This window comes from Molothrus aeneus, chromosome 4, assembly GCF_037042795.1.
Source record: "Molothrus aeneus isolate 106 chromosome 4, BPBGC_Maene_1.0, whole genome shotgun sequence".
In the NCBI taxonomy this organism is placed as follows: domain Eukaryota; kingdom Metazoa; phylum Chordata; class Aves; order Passeriformes; family Icteridae; genus Molothrus; species Molothrus aeneus.
The window spans coordinates 55079259-55098611 of record NC_089649.1 but is presented as its reverse complement, the minus strand read 5'-3'; the positions used below and the strand labels follow the sequence as shown (position 1 = coordinate 55098611).

Sequence of the window (19353 nt, the reverse complement as noted above, 5' to 3'; positions counted from 1 at the left end):
TCAATACCTTAATGTACTATATAATATCAAGCACATTGCTTTAAATGAAGACTATGTGATTTTGGACTTTCTTCACACTTTATGCATTCTCATGAAACCCTATGTAGTGCAGGGTCTTCTTTGATCATAGAAAATTAGTCTGTTTTCCTGATTTGGCAAACCCATCACTTTCTCTTTTTCAGAGAATTGAAGCTAGGAGACCGATTTTTCATAATTTTTATGTGAAAGTCACAATTTTTAATCACTTGATAAAATAAAATCTACTCTTCTGAGTTGCATGTAAAGCACACATGTCAGGATTTCTCTGCTTACGTAATGATTCAGTGCAGCTTGCTTTCTCTTTGCATCATAAACACACAGAACTTACCAGAGGTTGCTGGTCAGAAAAGTATACAAATACACATTTGAGTTTTATCATGCAAAATTGCTTGGTTTGCACACGAGAGAAAAATATGCAGTGCCTTCCCAAAGGCACAAAAATATAAATGATTGCCTATATATTTACCATTTTGGTTCAGAGCAGCAATGCAGTTTTGCAACAAATCCCAGCCCCTGACTGTTCCCGTTTACTGCACGCTGGCTCAGCTCCCAGAGCAGTTTTGGTGCACAGAAGCACTGAATTCCCTTTGCAGGGAACTAACCCAGAAGCTCTGCTCAGTGCACATGAAGTGCACTCCAGAGAGGATGTTATGAGTCCAAACCAAGCAGTGGCCTTTGGGCAGCTTTTGGGCAGCCTGCATGGTGAGAAGGGCCAATCCAATGGATCAAGTTAAAGGTAGCCTGAAGTTCAAATCCTTGTAATGTTTATAACAAACATACTGATTCTCAGCACTAACTACTTCAATATGGTGATCTGTTTCTGTTATGATGAGTTACTCATTAATGTAATCAGAGCCAGTCCATGAGACAAACATAAAAGGGAAAAAATTACAAAAAGTATTAGATAGGTTTTTGCCCAGTATTTTGAGAGGTATCTCTATGTGTTTATTTATCATGCTGGTAGTTCCTCTACTCTTGCTATTATCTCCTCCTATGACATAAAAAATACAGCTAAGATTTTAGAGATGAAGCAAGATTCCTGTACTTTAACTTAGATGAAAAAAAAATCTGAAATGGTAAATTTGAAAATATGGTACCAATTTTGATCTACTATACATGAACTGAACAAATGAAATAAAAAAAGATAACATCTCATTCTTAACCTACTACACAATGGGTGATTCCTGATCAGGCAGACATGATGGTGGTCTCATTTTGCAACTACTAAATCATCTGTAGGTTCTTTCAAAATTATAACACCCAGGAACTCATTAAGAAAAATATCACAAAAAATCAGTTCTACACTGTCTACTACTCGTACAGAGAAAGACAAATTGATCACTGATCTAAATACTTGGGATTGTGTGGAGGCCATGGTTCATGCTCAAATTAAGTTTGCTGTGGAGAAACAGATTTTTTTTTTTTAACCTAAGCAGTAACTGCTTTACAGGAATTATTACTCATGACTGAAAATAAGAGCTAAGAGAGCAAATGGAAGCATTTTATTTTAAACCTGAATGATAAATGAGAATTTTTAAGAAGGCTTTATTAATTGCAAAACTCCTGTCATCAGGACAGAAGCCTTCCTTTGTTTAAAAAGATAAACTCATCATTAAGATGATGACAGTGCAGTGCTCAAAGGCAAAGGCACATAAATTGAGTTTAGTCACTTTCAACTTGGGCAATACAAAATCTACCCCCTTCTGGGTTCCTGGCTGATATTCCCTCTTGAAACTAACAGCAACCATTCTTTTCTTGTCTCAGTTTTTATGGTGCACTTCTCTGACCTTTCAGAAAGTATGAGGAATTCCCAGAAAATCTGTAGATGCCAGTGCTCTCTCCCAAGTACTATTCATTTTTGCATGTTACTTTACCAAGTTATTCCAAGTAAGAGCGGCTATATGGAGTGAAAAATTGGTGCTGAAGACACTGTTCACCCAACATATGTTTCAGGGGATTTTAATTTGAAGGAGCTCGAGCTGGACCCATGAACTAAAAACTCCCTGACTCATGTGAGGACATTTGGGAAGTCCCTTCCAGTATAATTGCTTTGTAACTAACTTTGGTTCTGGCACTCCCAGATCTCCCTTCATCCTGAACAAGCAGAATAAGTGGGAACAGCTGGGAGATTAATGTACCACAGGTATATCCCCTGAGCTCTTGCTACCCCTCTTGGATGTTCTACCTTATGACCAGGCAGACAGAGGTAAAAGAAATAAAACCCAGCTATGCTGCTTTGCTCTGAGCTCTTGGTGATATTCTGGGTTCCACTCTGCTACACATTTCCATAGCCAGAGCAATGAAGTACAAGGGAAAGGAGAAAAACAAGCCAGCTGCCTTGCTTTTTTTTGGGCAGCATTTTGTTTTCTCTCCAGGTTGTTCTAAGGCACCATTCTCCTGACTTACAGGGCTCTTTAAATCTTTCTGCTTCTCTCAGAAACAGAGGATGAGGGTAGGAGCCATCCCATTCACAGTGCCATGTGAACCCCTGTGTGGTATCTGGCATCTTCCAATCACTCTGTACTTCACAACAGTATTTGTGAAAGTAGGGGAATAAATTAAACATGCCTGTATCTCAGAGAGGCAATGAAAGCAAACATTAGTAAAGTTTACCTCTTTTTCTCTAGTCTTCCTATCACAACTATACTCTTTGATAAAGCAGTGTAGGGATGTCAAATATGACAAGGATGATTTATTTTTATTGCCCCTTTTGCAGTGATTAGCATATTTTTCTTTTGATTTTTGTCCTCCTGTCTTCAGTTGCTCCCTCATTCCCATTTAATTCTCCCCCCTTTCTTCCTTTCTCCCCCTTCCTTGCTTTGTTTCCCTCAGGTTCTTTCATTGTCACATTGTGCTCCTTCAAATGCTGCACACATTTTGTCAATGAAGCCTCTGTAGTGGCTGGAAACTGAGAAGACCCTGTGCTGCTGCTTGCCAGGCAGCGGGGGACCAGGGATTTCTCAGTTTCCAGCTGCTTTTGAGGCAGCACTGATTGGTTTCTCTTGCTGCTGCAGAAAAGGCTGGCACACGGGAGTAACAAATTCAGCATGTCCTTTTGGCCTGTTTTCAATAGATCTGCAAGTGCCAGAACAGAGATGGGGAGCAATTTGACACTGTCTGCTCAGCCACCCCTCTCTCTATTTCCCAAAGCAAGTCTCTCCCTTTGCCTTTCTACCAATTTTTCTGTAATTTCTGTGATTTCTCTCTCTCTGCCACATCTCTTTCCAGTCCACTACTGCAGCTTAGCCAGAGTTTCTGTAGAACCTTAAAGACATTTTTCTCTTGTGCTACTTTTGCAGCAGTATTTAAGCTGAGCGAACACAGTTCTATTGCTCAGTGAAGTGCTGCTCAATCACTAACACAATACAATGGCCTAAAATGTGCAAGTAAAAACATTAATAACAGCTGCATTTGTAATCAACATAAGGGACAAGTCAAAAGTTTACTAAGTTTATTAAGGCAAGACAACCCTTTGAGTATTCCTTTTAGAAGATTTCTATAACCAAAAAAAAAAAAACCAAAAAACCCAAAGCCAAAACACCACAAACAATGGGAACATATTTAAATATTAAAAGCTTTTTCTCCCTCATGAAGTTTTAAGCCTCTCCAATATGTTTGAGGAACATCCTACATGATGCTTAGGAAATACAACTGCAAAGACTTCTTCAATTAGGTAAATTCAAGGGGCTAAAACAAATCTGTAAGTGGGCAGAGTAAGCAGTGAGAAGGGATGCAGTACAAAAGCAACAAAAGTCCATGTTAACCATATATATGCCCTAGGCCAGCTGTAAATCACTAAAACATTGCTTTCATAAAATACCTAATTGTATTTTATTAGTCCATTGTTTCCTAATGGTCATTTATCTGGCCATCAGGCATTAGAAGCTGGCAGACATTACTGCAGACAGAATTCAGAGAACAGGTAGGAAGAAGAGAGGTTAGCAGATTTGAAAATGAGTTCAAGGAAGATATGTTAAGAAACAGCATATAAGTGGCCTGGGGGTAAAAATCAGGCCAAGGCTCCACCAGGCAGTAAATCCAAAGTTACTACAGTTAATTCCAGATCAAAAATGTCACTGTCTTGATGCAATGTATTCAATTGGCATAGCTGAAGGTGAAATATTAAATTTGTTCAAAAAGGCCATACCTTCCCTCTGTGCAATCTGAGTTTGATCAAACATTACTTCTTCTCCAACATCTGTCATTGATGCAGCATAAAGAATAAAGCTGGCAAGAACAGCCATGGTGTGCACATATTCTCTGTGCTGTGTGACTCAACACGCTGTGCCTGATGTGGGCTGAATTTATGTTGCCCAGAGATGTAGTAACTTGCAGAATTACTCTTCACAAAAGCATATCTACAACCTCAGAGATAAAGGGTAATGTTAATGAAATAAAAGAGTCAACATAAAAAGTTAAAGTATTATTCTGGTCTAGATTTTCCCCACAGCTCATCTCTCACTTAAGTACCCAAACACAGAAGCTTCCACTCAGTCCCTGGATGCTGCAGGGTTTCAACATTAGACTCCTAAGGTTTATGCATAACTGGATACCCACTGGGCTGGACACGGTATAGATTCTTTTCATCTAGGCAATTAAGAAAAATAAACTGAAATCTTTTTTCCTGCAATGATAGACTTACAACATGAAGTTAAGACTATGGTTTATCCAGGGCAGCATTTAAGTATGACACATATGACTGAAGAGGGTGGAATATTCCACCAACGAGAGCATGGTTTACAGGTAACATGTCATAGAATAAGAGTACCAACAGAGTTGTACTGTTGATTGGTATGCTTGAGTACCAATGAGTTGATTGTTCATTCTGTAAAAGCTTTATTTCTATCAGAAAACTTATTTTATTAGTCAGAATGTATCTATTCTTGTGGTTTACATTTGCTAGTGACCACAAGACCTGTGAAGTTCTTCCTGAATACTGAAGTCCCTTATTTATCTGCAGGATACATGAGACCAGTTCTAAATTTCCCTGGCATTATGTGAATATCACAGTATCCTAGGATGGTTTGGGTTAAAAGGGACCTTAAAGACCATCTAGTTGTTATGGGCAGGGGCACCTTCTACTACTACAAGTTCCTCAATGTCTGGACTGTGTCCAGAAGGATGGCTGGGAAACCCAGACTATTCCCTACACTAATCTAGTCCCTGGCTGGTAGAATAAAGCCTCCAGCAGGAGTACAAGCAGGCACTGAAACAAGATGATTTCCACAATGTAGCGCCTCTCTATGGTGGAGTAGGCATACAGGGCAATCACTTACATTTGACTATTAATGGAAATCACTTTCAGTAATTAATTACATCAATTACCTACAGGTTGAAGGCTTTCTGTCCTTTCATTTTATTACTAATATCCAAAGAGCCACTCTGCCAGCTTCCCATCCCCTGCCTTTTCCTCCCCAAAATTAGAGATACAAAATTATTTACATTTTGCATACATTTTATTATGTAAATGCATCTAAGCTATACATTGACTACTCTTTGGCAACTTTTACTTCAAATGCAGTTCCACAGGACCAGATGGTAAACAAAATTATTTCTTTCAGTTCTGACCCACTGCTGAAAGCCTGCCTAGCTGCAGTGCAAACTTGTGGAGTTCAGCTCTGTGTGGAATGGCTCAGGGAAAGTGTCCTCCAAGTACAGATATGTAACTGAGCTGGTGAGGTTCTCCAAGGAAACAAGCAAAGGCTGCTCTGCATGCCCTCGCAGGCTCCAGAACCAGCTCTGCGGCTCCGGCAGCTGGGGTGTCCTGGTGCCAGTGAGGCCAGGAAGGTGGAGTCTGGAAGACATGTGTGTGCAGCTACCTGGAGGTCTCCTCTTCCATATCGTGTTTCAGGCAAATCATCCAAGAAGGCTGTCAAACATTACATGGACTGGAGAGGTTTTATGCAAAAATGATGAGTGATGCTTAGTAAAAAAGCAACTGAGGATAGAACCTAACAAGAGTGTGTTTACTTGTGCCAAAACCACTAATTATCAGATGGAATGTCAAAGATTATGTATGTGGTAGTGCTGTGACAGACACTGTAGCTATGTGAGGCAGGAACTACAGCAGTCCTTCATGTGTTTTTGCTAGCACAGCATAGTTTCTAGTTATTTGGCAATGAGCCTCACTTGAAAAATGTTCTGGGTGCAGCTCCACCTGCCCTTTTCATAGCTTTCCAGAACTGCTGCCTATTTCTCTCACCCCATGCTGGCACTGCTGCCTGTTTTAACAGTGCTGATGCTGAGACCAAACTAATAAACTCACTAAATGCAGATGCCCCTGCACCAAGCATTCTATTTTGATGCAGCACCAAAACACTGGATGTAGCTCTGCAGCAAGCTAGCCCAGACCTAAAAGAAAGCCTGTACTTTTTATCTGTATGCCTTAATGTACTGCCAGCTAAGGCACCTCAAGCTCTAGGCCCCAAGGGTGTCACGCCTGTACGCCTGTGCTCAGCCAGGGGTGCAGGGCAGCGCTAAGTGAAAGGTTTGCAGGCCCGACAGTAACTCCTGATGTGTCACTCCAGTGGTGGCGAAGCAGCCGTTTTTAGCAGGAGAAATGAATTACTCACTAGCTGTTGTGAGGCCAAAGAGATGCTAAAACTGCTCATTTGGTTTCAACATCACAGTGACACAGTTGTACTCATCCGGTTTCCAGGAACTGTTCAGTTTACGTCAGTCAGGGCTCTCCACATCTCGCTCCAGCACATGGCATAAGCCCCAGAAAAAGAGATCTGCATGGACAAGCTGGGGTAAGTGGCAGAGATTATCTTGCTGCTGTTACAGAATAACATATCCAAGTTTTCAATATTTACCATCAAAGCTTTTCCCATTTAACTGTTTTCTACAGAAGATTTTAACAATAGGAAGAGAGGAAACACAGAGACCCAGGCACCCTTTCAGCAATGCTGCGTCAATTACAAATACAATGATCACTAGGTCTGGGCTTATTGGTGACAGTTTTTCTTCCCTTCAATTTGTGTTACGGCCTGAAATCACAAAGCTGTGATCCCCGAGAACCTCCTTTGTAATGCATATCAACTTTTGTTGTGCCCCTTTGTTCCCAGTGTGATGGAGCATTGTGGTGCCTGTGTCCAAGGAGCAGGTTTGCTTTATTGTTCTTGTAAATATGTACTGCTGGGCACAGCTCCATGGAAGGCATTGAGTTTGTGCATGACTGACGCCGACCCGGACAACTGCTCTGACCCCCAGCAGATGGTGGTGCAGGGACTGCAATGATCTGGAAGTAATAGCATGTGCCATTTCTTTTTGTTTGGAACAGACAGCCAGACCCTGCATTTCCCTCCCCTGTGCAGCAACAGCTGTATATACAGTAGGGACCGGCGCACCCCTAACTGTCACTCCAGCCCTCCTCCTCCGACAGTAATCAAAAACTTCGGGCTCTGGCACTTCATGGAGCTTAAACACTATATAAACACCACATGGCTCTTTCCAATGTTAATAAAATTGTGAGCATCGGGGCGTAGATCAATTGCTTTCCTAGAGAAAAGTGAGTAATATTAAATATATGTACCATCCCTGATATTAGACTTTGCAGTGATGGACTTGCTGGTTTTTTTACCTCTGCACAGAAAAAGACAGGGTATAGGAGTCAGTATTAACTAAGAATTTTAACTTTTAGATTACAAATAGTGTGTCTGCAGCTTAAATAAATTTTGTCATTTGTATTTATCAGAGACCAGAATATGTGTTTGTTTTGAAAGGAAGGTATAAAATGGGTGAAAGCCCACAAGTGATGCTTTCTCCAAGGCCATGGGAGATTTACTGTTTTGAAATTATATCAGAGCAGTTTGCATTTGATTCTGTAAGAGGCCCGATTTTTTATAACTCACTGTATATGAGGCAGCTCATCAGAGGTCAGAAATGACAAATTATAGCATGATGGAGTTAATAATCACCCACTTTATGTCTGGCCTGTGCTACCAGTCTCCATAAAGTTGTCCTGACAGTCTAGAAGGGAAGTTCCCTGGGATGGATGGAGCAACTGCACCATGCTCCTCCCCTCTCAGCCCTAGCAGAGATGGCTCTCAAAGAAAGGGGCTGAAAACCAGGTGCACTCTAAACGTTGTATTTCTGGCTGCTATCATGCTTCTGGGAGGCTTTCAGCTGGCAGGTCAAAAATCAGCAGACTTGCAGCACCCAAAATGAGGAACAAAGGTAGGGTAGAAGTAAGAGCAAAGAAATCCTTTAGACTTTTTCCCCACTTTATACTGGCATAAACACCTTTTGAGGATTTTATACACAAGACCTCCAAGCTATAAGCCCATGTTCTAACTGTGAGACCATTCCTCTGCAAGAGGAAATGTTGTTTAATTCAGTGCTATCTCCCTATTTCTGTGCAGAAAGAGGAAACATTTTCTGGGTTTGCCTCTCTCAATCTCCCCACATTAATGAAATATTCCTGGGGGGGACCAGAGTCTCCCAGGGCACAGCATCACAACACTGCTATCAGGTTACACTCAGCCTCTGTTGCTGGGCTGGTGGCTGAGATGTCTAATTATCTTTAATTTAAATATTTCATCCCAGACTTGAGAAATGACCTTGTAAAGTTTGCTGAGACCAGTTTAAATCTTGACAAGCCCCCATCTTTTGAAGAAAAAGCAATGTCAGGAAATCCCTGCTTGCTCCCAGTGTAAAACCACCTTGGGTTGATCACACATCAGGGTTGGGTCAAGAGAAAAATCTTTGAATTTCTCTTTGTATGACATTTAATGAAAATTATTGTTCAGTCTGAATTCCTTCCAGACTTTCCTCATCTTGATTCTAGCAGCACTACCTCAAACAACAAACACTTGAACAGAAGTTGGTTTACTTTCTTGACTAATCCCATTAGCTTTAATGAGTCTAATTGCACTAGTAAAATTATGCATGTGCTTAGTTCTTGGCAAGGTCAGTGCCAGTAATGAGGAGAAAAACAAACTGATAATGAAACTGTAAGTAATAAGAATGTCTGGATATCTGCATTTCTAGAAAAAGATATGGCTGTCTGGAACATTAAAAATGAAACACCACTTGTTAAGATTAAAGAAGAGAGAGTGAATCCTGAACAAAGAATGACAGTAAATAAAATGATAGAGAAATTCTTTAAGTAATTATCATCCATGACACGTCTTCAGCTACCTCCATAATAGCTGTAAGATCATTACCTTAGTTGTGACTTATCTGTTCATCCATTCATTTATATGAAGTTCATCCATATGATATCCAAGCACTAATGAACTTTAGCATTAAAAGGTCATGTGTAATTCCCTAAGAGGAAAAAATTCAAAAGGTATCAGCCACTCTGGATCTGAGCACTATTCTCAGGCAATTTTTATGGAATTTATTTTCAATAGTTCTGGCTAAAAATAGTCTGTCTGTTTTCAGGAGGATTATGGAAAATGGTCTATGGAACAGCAAAATGATAGCAGAATGAAAGCTAGACTAAGTCCACAACAACTAGAACTTTTGTAACCCAAATAGATATCAACATGGCAGTATTACAAGTTAAATATTTTTTAGGATTACATGTTCTTTGGTGATGCCTTTAGACTATCTTCTGTTTCAAGATTATATAACTTCCTAAATGATTTAAATAAATAGCCCCAAAACAAGTATTATCTTTATAGACAATAGACATGGACAGTCTGTAAGCTACTAAACACAAAATTAGTTTAACCTGTCTATATAGGACAAGAATGAGGTTTACCTAAATGTCACTAAATTCTTCAGAGAGCATTTATATGGTATCCAGCTTTACACCTGTGAATCAATTAATTACGTAACTCCTCTCTCTATAGAAAGAATTCCTGTGTGCACATATTTGCATGTAGAATTACAGGTTAAGGATTTCTGTCCGTATTTCCTCCTCTGACATAGTGTGTGTCACTGGGACAAGGGCTTTCCTAATACATAGTAAAATGGGGATGGTTTACTATGGCAAACGGGTTTTTAGTAATAGTTTTATCAAGAGGTCATGTGTAGTTTGTGGTTTTCTTTTATAGTAGGCTGATGAGTTCTTTTTTTGCACCTTGTTATAGTTATTCTGAAATTTCCTTAAGCATTGTTCTGTTACATATTCCCTGTAAGTAAGAAAAATGTGTATAATTAAGAGTGTGTAATTCTCTTGTGTTTTGTAGAATCAAATGAGTTTTCATTCTTTGTTTTTAAAAAACACATTTTACTTACAGATAGAGGTGAAGTCTGTCAGCATATATTTTCTCAAAGAACCTAATGAATGAGAGACCAGACTAGCTGAAAAAATCAGCTCTAACTCAGTCACTAAATTACAGACTTGGGGTTGAGTGTAGATGTGAATTGATACATATCAGGAAAACAACAGAACTGCAACAGCACCTCTGATCAAGATGTTTTCCTGCAAAAAACATCTGTATTCACACCAATTCAGAACATTGCAAAATCTATTTGTATTTATATATGAATAAAATCAATAAAACATCTGGAGTCATATAATCTTTAAATGTTCCTTTTATTTTGTTAATTATTTGTGATAATTCACAGTCTAATCAACTAGTTCAATCTTCCCCATTTTCTTGATTTCAAGAGGATGCAAATAACTTCCTTAGGTGTCTTCAGCTCACAGTCAGTCCTACAGAGATCAGACAGACTGAAAAGAAGCTGTATCTTCTCCTGTACGTTTTGGAAACTTGGAAATGTTTACAGTTTATCCTGCTGTACTCCTTGTAATGAATGACTTTGTAATCCTGCAGCCTGTGGTTTAATCTTAGAGCTGGTTTGGTACATGCACACTTTAGCCATGGCAGAAGGTCAGGGCAGCACAGCACCAAGCTGCTGGCAGCACCAAGGCAGCACCCAGAGAACCCCTGCTCTGCTGCTGCTGTGAATGCTGGGGTGCAGGGGCTGGCACTACCCTGCCTGTGAATGCTGGGGTGCAGGGACTGGCAGTACCCTGCCTGTGAATGCTGGGGTGCAGGGGCTGGCAGTACCCTGCCTGTGAATGTTGCGGTGCAGGGACTGGCAGTACCCTGTGTGAATGTTGGGGTGCAGGGGCTGGCACTACCCTGCCTGTGAATGCTGGGGTGCAGGGGCTGGCAGTACCCTGCCTGTGAATGCTGGGGTGCAGGGACTGGCAGTACCCTGTGTGAATGTTGGGTGCAGGGGCTGGCAGTACCCTGCCTGTGAATGCTGGGGTGCAGGGGCTGGCAGTACCCTGCCTGTGAATGCTGGGGTGCAGGGGCTGGCACTACCCTGCCTGTGAATGCTGGGGTGCAGGGGCTGGCAGTACCCGGTGTGTGGCAGGCAAGCTCTGCCAGCCCCCAGGGCATTTCAGCCTCCTGGGATGGATGATTCACTGAGGTCTGGTGGTACTTGCAGGGGCACCCTGAAGATGATGATGGCACCAGCCACCAGTGCAGAGGGCTGTGTATGGGAGGCAGGGCTAAGGGAATAACTGGTGGCACACTTACCTGGTGGACAGGCACAAGCGCACAGGAATGCTGTGTGAGAGGGCTGCACTCTCTGAAGAACCCAGTAAAACTAAGGAGGGATACAGGGTAGTTTACATGCAAATTGACAAAACATTTCACCCAATGGAAAATAAGTGAAGATACTATTCTGGGATAAAGTGAGGAGCAAAATTTAATACAATGCAAAGCATCTTAGCAGGCTATTTTAGAAAACTGTTTAAAAATAAGAGGTTATAGAAGTCAGTCATCAAGCTGTTCACACTGTTAACCTATATAACCATATGATGTTATTACTGTTAACCTCATCGTCCCTCCCCCTCTTCCTTTCTAATGTTTCCTATACTCCTTGCTTCTTGTCTTTACATTAAAAGAACACTCTGGGAAGGGACTGTACTTGCTTTCAAGGCAACACCATAGCAAGGCCCAAGCCTGACTGTTGTCTCTGTGGACTCCCAGACCAAGGTATACTTTTACCTGAGCCCGCATTACGACACAGATTCAGATCTTTTCTTTACTCTACCGTCCTCTTTCAGACTATGACACACAAGCAAAAACTATTTAACAATGCACCTGCTGCAGACTGCTAACTAGCCTATTCTTTCTCCTTGTCATCCTTAAGACAATGTTGCAAATTCTCTGAGCTGTGTTGAACATCAGCATCCATTTCAAGGAGCAGACACTTCTGACACTGAGCAGGCTGGCTAACAGCCTAAGTGATAACTTTTGTTGGCACCTGCACCACAGCTCAGATCTAAGAGATGTTCTGTGGGCAGCTGCCTGTTGATTTGCTTTCCTAGACACGCGATTGAACCACACTGTACATCCTGTGCTTATGAAATCCCAGCAGGGCTGTACACAGTACCTACCACTAGAATGTGTGATTTACACCACCTACAAACTGCAACATCTCAAGATAAACCTGCTCCTTATAATGAAGATCCAGATAACTGCAGTTCTCACTACCTACAATGCTTTTTAAGGTCAGTGAGTTTTAAAATAGCTGGGATTTTACAGGACACACTGTGAGATGGTTTTTTGTAAGACAGGCTGATCTGAGACGGAGACTCTTGTCTCATTGCCCCTCTCTCATATGCTTGTGCCAAACACATAAGAAACTTGGGATTGCTTCTACATGAAAGTGTGCAGGTCTTTTGTTTTCTCATCTTCCTCCAAACCACGAGGTGGGAAGCAATTGCCAAATGAGAAGGATATTAATTAGCTAGTGCTGTGCCCAAAGGAATGGGCTTAGGGGAAACCCAGAGCCAAGGCTGAGCTGGAGAAAGTTTGGTCTGGACTGGTCAAACAAGCTGTTGAAATCTTTGGCCTGGTTATCACAGCTTGCATCTCATGCTCCCTGCTCATGCCTGCCCTCCTCCTCCAAAGCTGGGCTGCTTGAGCAGTGCTGGCCAGCAGCTCCTGTCCTGCAGTACCATTGGTGGGACAACTCTCCAGGCCAAAAGATCTCCTCCCTGCCAACACAGAGGGCCTGAGGCCTGAAGATTCCATGGGCTGGTGCTAGGCTCCTTGTCTTTCCTCCTCTTTCCACACAAAGCAAGACTGAGAGGACAGGGGAACTCTGTGAATTCCCAAGATGAAGCTGCTGAGATCCACTAAGCACTGCCAAGTGGCTCTGTCCACATACACACATGCTGGTGAATCCAAGTTCCAGGTGGTCCTGTCCCCCAGCTGACAGGTGAGAGTAAACTGGATTTCCTGCATGAACAGCCTTCCATTTTCAAAGGTCACCAATGATTTTGAGCATCCAGCTGGAGTCATCTGGCAGGGCATCTGCTTGGAACACAGGTGAGGCCCAACACCTCATGTGGAAATCACATCCGTCAAAGATGCCTCCAGCTGTGATTCTCCAAATTGTCTCTGAAATGACAGGCCTGATTCAGAACCCTTTTGACAACCTCAGCTGAGCTTAAATCAAAAAGTCAAACTACTGATTTGCATAGCAAACACAAAAATTTAAATGGTGCAAACCTGCTATTTAAATTTTTCTACCTCAGCTCTGGAAATGCTTATATTCGTTACAGGCCAGAAGGTGAGGTCTAGTTCCCTGAGGTAGTGGATGCTTTCAGTTTCCAATAAAGTCAATAAGAATTGTTCACACTCTATGTGAAATACAAACTTTTAGCAGCAAGAAGAAAATTCAATGCATAAACAATATTAAAAAAAAAACCTTTAGGCTTACTATCTTTTTTTCCATCAGCTATTCACATGAAGTTCAAGCTATTGTTTTTGATTTGAATAGTATTCCTGGCCTTTTGAACTGCAGATCATTTATAATTTAAGAAAACAAAATCAATGGTTATTTGTTTTATAATGTACTGCTGTCAGTGATGGAAAGGACTACAATAGTTTCTATGATTATTAATTCTTCAAAATAATATACCTGTTCCAGTATCCAATTAACCTGGTTATTAATCAAAGTGCCTTAATTGTAAGTTATTAAAAGAGGTCAGACACTGAAGAGTGTGCAATATTTTTAGATTTTCCAGTTTGATTCAAAACACACTAAAAGAGGGGCCCCATAAAATAACCATCTAGAGACAGTCCATGGCAAACATCCAGAAACTATTCTTAATGGAATGGAGTTAGCATGAGCTGAGATCATTCTTTAGCCTTGGGAGAAAAAAAAAAGAGAGAGATGTTTTTAGGAAGAGATTTCCAAAGGGATTATGAGTTGCTCTTTGCAAACAATAGAGAGGATTTCCAGTATGCATTGTGCTTTTGCCGAGAACTGGGCGTACAAGGGAGCCAATCAAAGTCCTCCTGTATCTAATGAGGAGGGGGAAATCATGATGGGGAAAGTCCCATAATGACAGGAGACAACAGCTGTTTGTACAGTGACTCGTACAGAAAACTCTGTCACCAAGGAATCTCTCCAAACGTGATTTTACTTATCTGAGACATTATTCATTGAATTAGCATAAGCAGTGAAGTGTGTATGTGGGCGAGAAATCTGAAATCTTATTCATGGGATTACTAAAATGCTATTTTTTCCCGTAATTTCGAAGACAGCAGAGGTACAGAGCTAACATAATAAAAAAGATGTGGGCTTTGGAATCTCAGCAATCTTTAAATCAATGTAGCATTTGTCCCGAAGTTAGACTGACATGTTATACTAAACACAGAGGAAGTTGAAACAGACAGAAGTCTTGATGTAAAGGATTAGTTTTCAAATTTGGTCTCCTAATGGACAAACAGACCCGCACCCTGAAGAGGTAATATCGTTACATGAATCCAAAATTGGGGTTTTCTTTTTGTGCCGTATCAAAACGCCGGAGCACACGGCGGCAGCTCCGTGTTGAGACACCGCGGCCGCCTGTGGCCACAGGGCCCGCTCGGCTGCCTGGGACCCTGCCAGACTCCCCTGGTTCTGTTTGCTAAACAAACGCATCTTACGCACTTCAGCTGCACATGAAAACAAAATTATGAAACAGGGCTTTTAATGTAAAACCCACTTCTAAAAAAAATTTCTGCTAACAATTCCACGTAAGGAACCCAGGAGGTCTTCCTAAGGGCCGTGCCTCCACATCCCAGCCTCCTGCTCTTTTTAATTCACGTTTGACACAGAGTTCTCTCCGCCCTGTCCCGGTCCCCAGCTCCCACGGCCCCTCAGCTCCAATGGTGCCTCAGCCCCGGCACCGCCGCAGAGTCTCGGGGCCGCGCACGTGCCGCGCCCGCGGGCAGCACGAGGCGGGCGGCCCCACGCGCGCTCCCCGCGGGGGTACTGGGCGGAGGCGGCGGCGGCCGTGGGCGATCCCCGCGCGCCAGCGGCGGCCCCGCCCCTCCCTCGGCGCTCCGAATGGTTCCTCCCCCTCCGCCCCTCCTCGCGCCGGCGGGGGCGGGACGCGCGAGCGGGCAGAGGGAATCCCTCGGCTTCCCCTGAGCGCGCTCCGCTCTCGCGAGACTTGCGCAGCTCTCCGCATGCCGGCAGGCGCCGGGCTCTCGCGAGAGCGGCGCGGTTCCCACGCCCGGGCTGTTGTGTCTGTGGGGAGAAGCCCGGGCGCTGAGTGGGCGGGGCGCACCGCCCCCCCGCCCCGCGCGTGTCTCGCGGGCCCGCGCACGCGCGCTCCGGGCCGCGGGGAGGGGGGCGCTCTCGCGAGAGTAGGAGTTTTGGCGAGAGTTTGTGGAAGATGGCGCCTGTTGTGACAGGGTGAGTGCGGGGCGTTCGCGGCGCCCGCTGGAGCCGCCGCCGCCCGGGGCTGCCTGGGCGAGGCCGCGCCGCGCCCGCCCGCTCGCTCCTCGGCCGCCGCTCGACGGCACGGGGGACTCCCCTCCGGACGGCCCGCGGGCGGGCCCTGCGGCGCAAACCTCGTGGGGCTGGGGTCCCGCCGGGTGGGCGCACGGAGGAGGCGCCCCGGGTCCCGGCCCGGCAGCGGCCGCGCTCTCCGGCCGGCCCGCGGCGCGGGAGTCCCGGCAGGTCCGGGCGCTCACTTTGCTTTCCTTCTCTCCCGCACGGACACGCCGGTCGGGACTCCGTGCAGGGTCAGTGCTCATCTCGGCTGCTTCGGAGCGGGTCCCGCTCTGAGGGCTCCCAGGGGAGCGGCGGAGCCCAGCTGGGAGGGGACCTGGGGCTGCCACGGGCTCTTCTCCCTTCTCGGTCGCCCTGGCTCGTCCCGCTGTAGGCGGGGGTCCCCCAGGCTCCCCCGGCTACGGACGGGGAGTGCTGGGACAAAGGCTTTTGCTGCTGTGGTTGGAAGTTGAGCGCGGGCCCCCAGCGCCCCTCGCACGGCGGGGCCCGGCCCGGCGCTGTCACTTGGCGGCGGAGCGCTCCCGGGCGCGCCGAGCGCGGGCGGCTCTCCGCCCCTGCTAGCAGGACACCCGCTCCGTCAGGCTGGGCGGCCGAGGTTCCCTTTCTCTCCTCTCTGCACACCATTCCCAGGGCTTTGTTGAGTTTTAGCTGCCTTCCTTCAAATGCTGCGGTGCAGGGAAGGGTAGCAGCCTCCCTACGCCAGTAAGCCACGCTGGATCATAATGAATGGTAGTCTCCATCCCTTTCAACCACACTGGGTAATACTTAATCATGGCTAGCCAGCTGCAGCATGTGTCACTGTAATAAGTGACACCCTCTTAGCCACCTACAGCTGATGAATAATAACAGACCCACTGCTGGTATACAGTACGCAATCACACCTGCAGTGTCACATTGCACGTTGCCATCCTTGCCACATCTTGATTGCTGCTGCTTATTTCAAGTGCCGGATCCTTAATTTTGGACTACGTGGAGCAAGTGTGACCTCCCTCTATGTGTTGAGGGAAGAGACAGTCAGGAGAAGAGCAGGCTGATTCTGTACTCCACCTGTTTGTTCCAAATGAAATTTTGTCTTGTTGAAGTATTTCTAGGTCTTTCTAAAACGTAGACCTTATTTTAAGATTTCACAGTGTGTCTGTGACCTTCTGTCTTCCCTGTGGGATTACATTGTCTACAGCATTGGCTCTGTGGTTAGAGAGCAACAGCCTGCTTGGGGGTGGGGTGGAGTTGGTGGTTGATGCTTTTGTTCTCGTGGAGAAGGTAGCATTATGGTATTTTGTTGTTTTGATTAGCTGCAATAGTGTTTCCAATTCCTCACTCTTGTTTGTGAAAAAATAAATTGAAGCTTTTGCTTGATTTCAGTCCTGATGAAGGTATCTTGTGGCTGATATACAATTTCCCAATTAAATGTTCTTTATGGAAGCTGATCTTGTTTGTTATGATTCCTGGAGTGTACTAGTTTAGAGGTTGGACTTGAAAGAAGGGAAGAAATGCTTTTAAAGTTTACTATAAAGTTAGCCTGTGCTCCAGTTAGCAGTTAAGTTTTTCCACATTTCTATTAGTTTACTCATCTGAATATTTGGGTTCCATTTCCTTTTGTTTATTGATTATTACAGGATTGTCAGAAGTGTTGTCGTGTTTGGGACATTAGTTTTATCCTTTTCAGATGTCTGTTAAAATGTTGACAAAACAACTGTGGCTTATTTTAAAAACAGTGATCAAATAATCAGAGCAGTAGAAAAAATACCATTTTAACAAGACTGAAATAGTTGTTTGTAGTTTAGGATTTTCTGCTACATTTATTATTTAAACCTATAAGTCAAATAATTCTCTGGAAAAATAATTTTGTTTTCTTATTGTTAAATACTTCTAGTGTAGGTAAAATGAAATATGCTAACTTTTGTTAATGTTGTAGTTATATTGCATCAAGGAGCCTAATTTTTAATTTTTTTTTATTAAATGACCTGTTTTTGGAGTATGGCTCTGATGCTGAGTTGTCTTTGTGTATTAGGATTAAAAAATGATGATTCACCAGTAGCTGATTGATTTTTATTTTTTTTTCAAAATGGTTAGTATAAGGAGTTTTCTTTCTGGGTTGTTCTATAAAAACTTACTTGGACAGGGGAAAAAAGTGTTTGAAATTAAAAAGCAATAGCTAAAGAATGTAATATGCAAATCCTGCATTGTGTTTGAATGGGCATCACATGGGCACATGGTTCTTTTGCAGTCAGTGTTACCTGAATGAGAAAGGTGTTTTTTTGGTTTTTTTTTTCCTGTGAAAACTATATGCCTAAGCTTAAGTTTTGGTGCATAAGTTTATGCAGTGTTGGAATGGAATAGTAGGAATTTCCTGCAGCAGTTTTGGGGGGCAGTCAGAGTTTGTTCTGCTTTGTTGTTGGCAGCATGTGGCACCCTCGTGCTGCTGCCTCACAAGGAGCGTTTTGATTAAACTCGTGCGTGTGTACAGTGTGACAAGCTAAACTGCACAGTGTCAGAACCAGATACAGGGAGAAAGCAAACAGCAGCATCAGACAAGTAACTTAGAAGGAATTACTATTCAAACTGCTGTTTAAAAGAAGTGGATAATTTATGGCTGGGATTATAGGATAGTATTTTTGGGGTTTTGTGGAGTATTTTTGGTTTTGGTTGTGAACAATGTAGGGAAATATCTTTTTAAGATTACAAAATTAATGAAAATGCTTCTTTAATTATATTTTGAGTGCAAACCGCTTGTTTCTAAATAACTGTTATACTGCAAAAATACCTGTAGGCATCCAAATTGCTCTGCTAGGTCTAATAAAGCCATATGACAGAGAAAATCTCTAGTGCCATGAACTTAATTTTGTAATTTTACAGTGACATAAAGTAGGCAATGGTGTCTTCTTAGGAGCTTGGGACAACCTGATCTTTAAAATACTGGAATCCAACTCAGAAATAACAGATGGAAATCATAAATAGTAGGCATTGTCTTAAGTACTTGATTACCAGTTAAAATGTCTGTAATAGCAGTATACAGTATAGCATTTGGATTCTTTTTCAAACATGTTGAGAAGCCTTGGAAAAGACAAAAATACTTTGAGTAGGCTTATTGCTGGTATGATGCTGGTTTTCCATAGGCACTGTACAGTAGAAAATTGTTTTAGTCACTTTTCTAAGTAACAAGCTATTCAAGTTCCATGTCTGAATTAGTCATCCTGGAGTTCAGTGGTTATGAGGGGTTTCCTGACCCAGAATGCTTAATGATTTAAGGGTGAGGGAAGAGATCTGTGGTGGCTCAGGAGAAAGTTTGGCATCAGTGCTGTGAATTTTAGGGCAGTAGTGTAGATGTGACAGCCATCTGGTCATTTTGTTTCTTTGCTTTTAATGAGAAATATGAAAAAAACTTGGAGGAGGTTTTTGAAAGAGGGTGCTGCTTCATGGAGCTCTCCCAACCCCAAGGGCAAAAGAAAAGAAGTTCAGAGGTGAAAATACAACAGTTCACCAGAACTTTAACCTCATCTACATCCTGATTAGTAATTTTAGAATGAGGACCTTGACCAATTAGGGTCTTGAAGTAGAGAGTGAAGTGAATGCTGCTCAAGAAGTGGGATGGGGAAGGACTTG

The 19353-nt window shown here is 43.2% G+C and overlaps 1 protein-coding gene across 1 annotated transcript in view; it reads left to right on the top strand.

The window, feature by feature from the left end:
• The first annotated feature begins 15632 nt into the window (after positions 1-15632).
• The window catches only part of RBPJ (recombination signal binding protein for immunoglobulin kappa J region), a 53375-nt gene continuing 49654 nt past the window's right edge, over positions 15633-19353 (top strand). The window contains exon 1 of the mRNA XM_066549176.1: positions 15633-15651. The gene's annotated coding sequence lies outside the window, so the exon portion shown is untranslated. The remainder of the gene's footprint in view (positions 15652-19353) is intronic.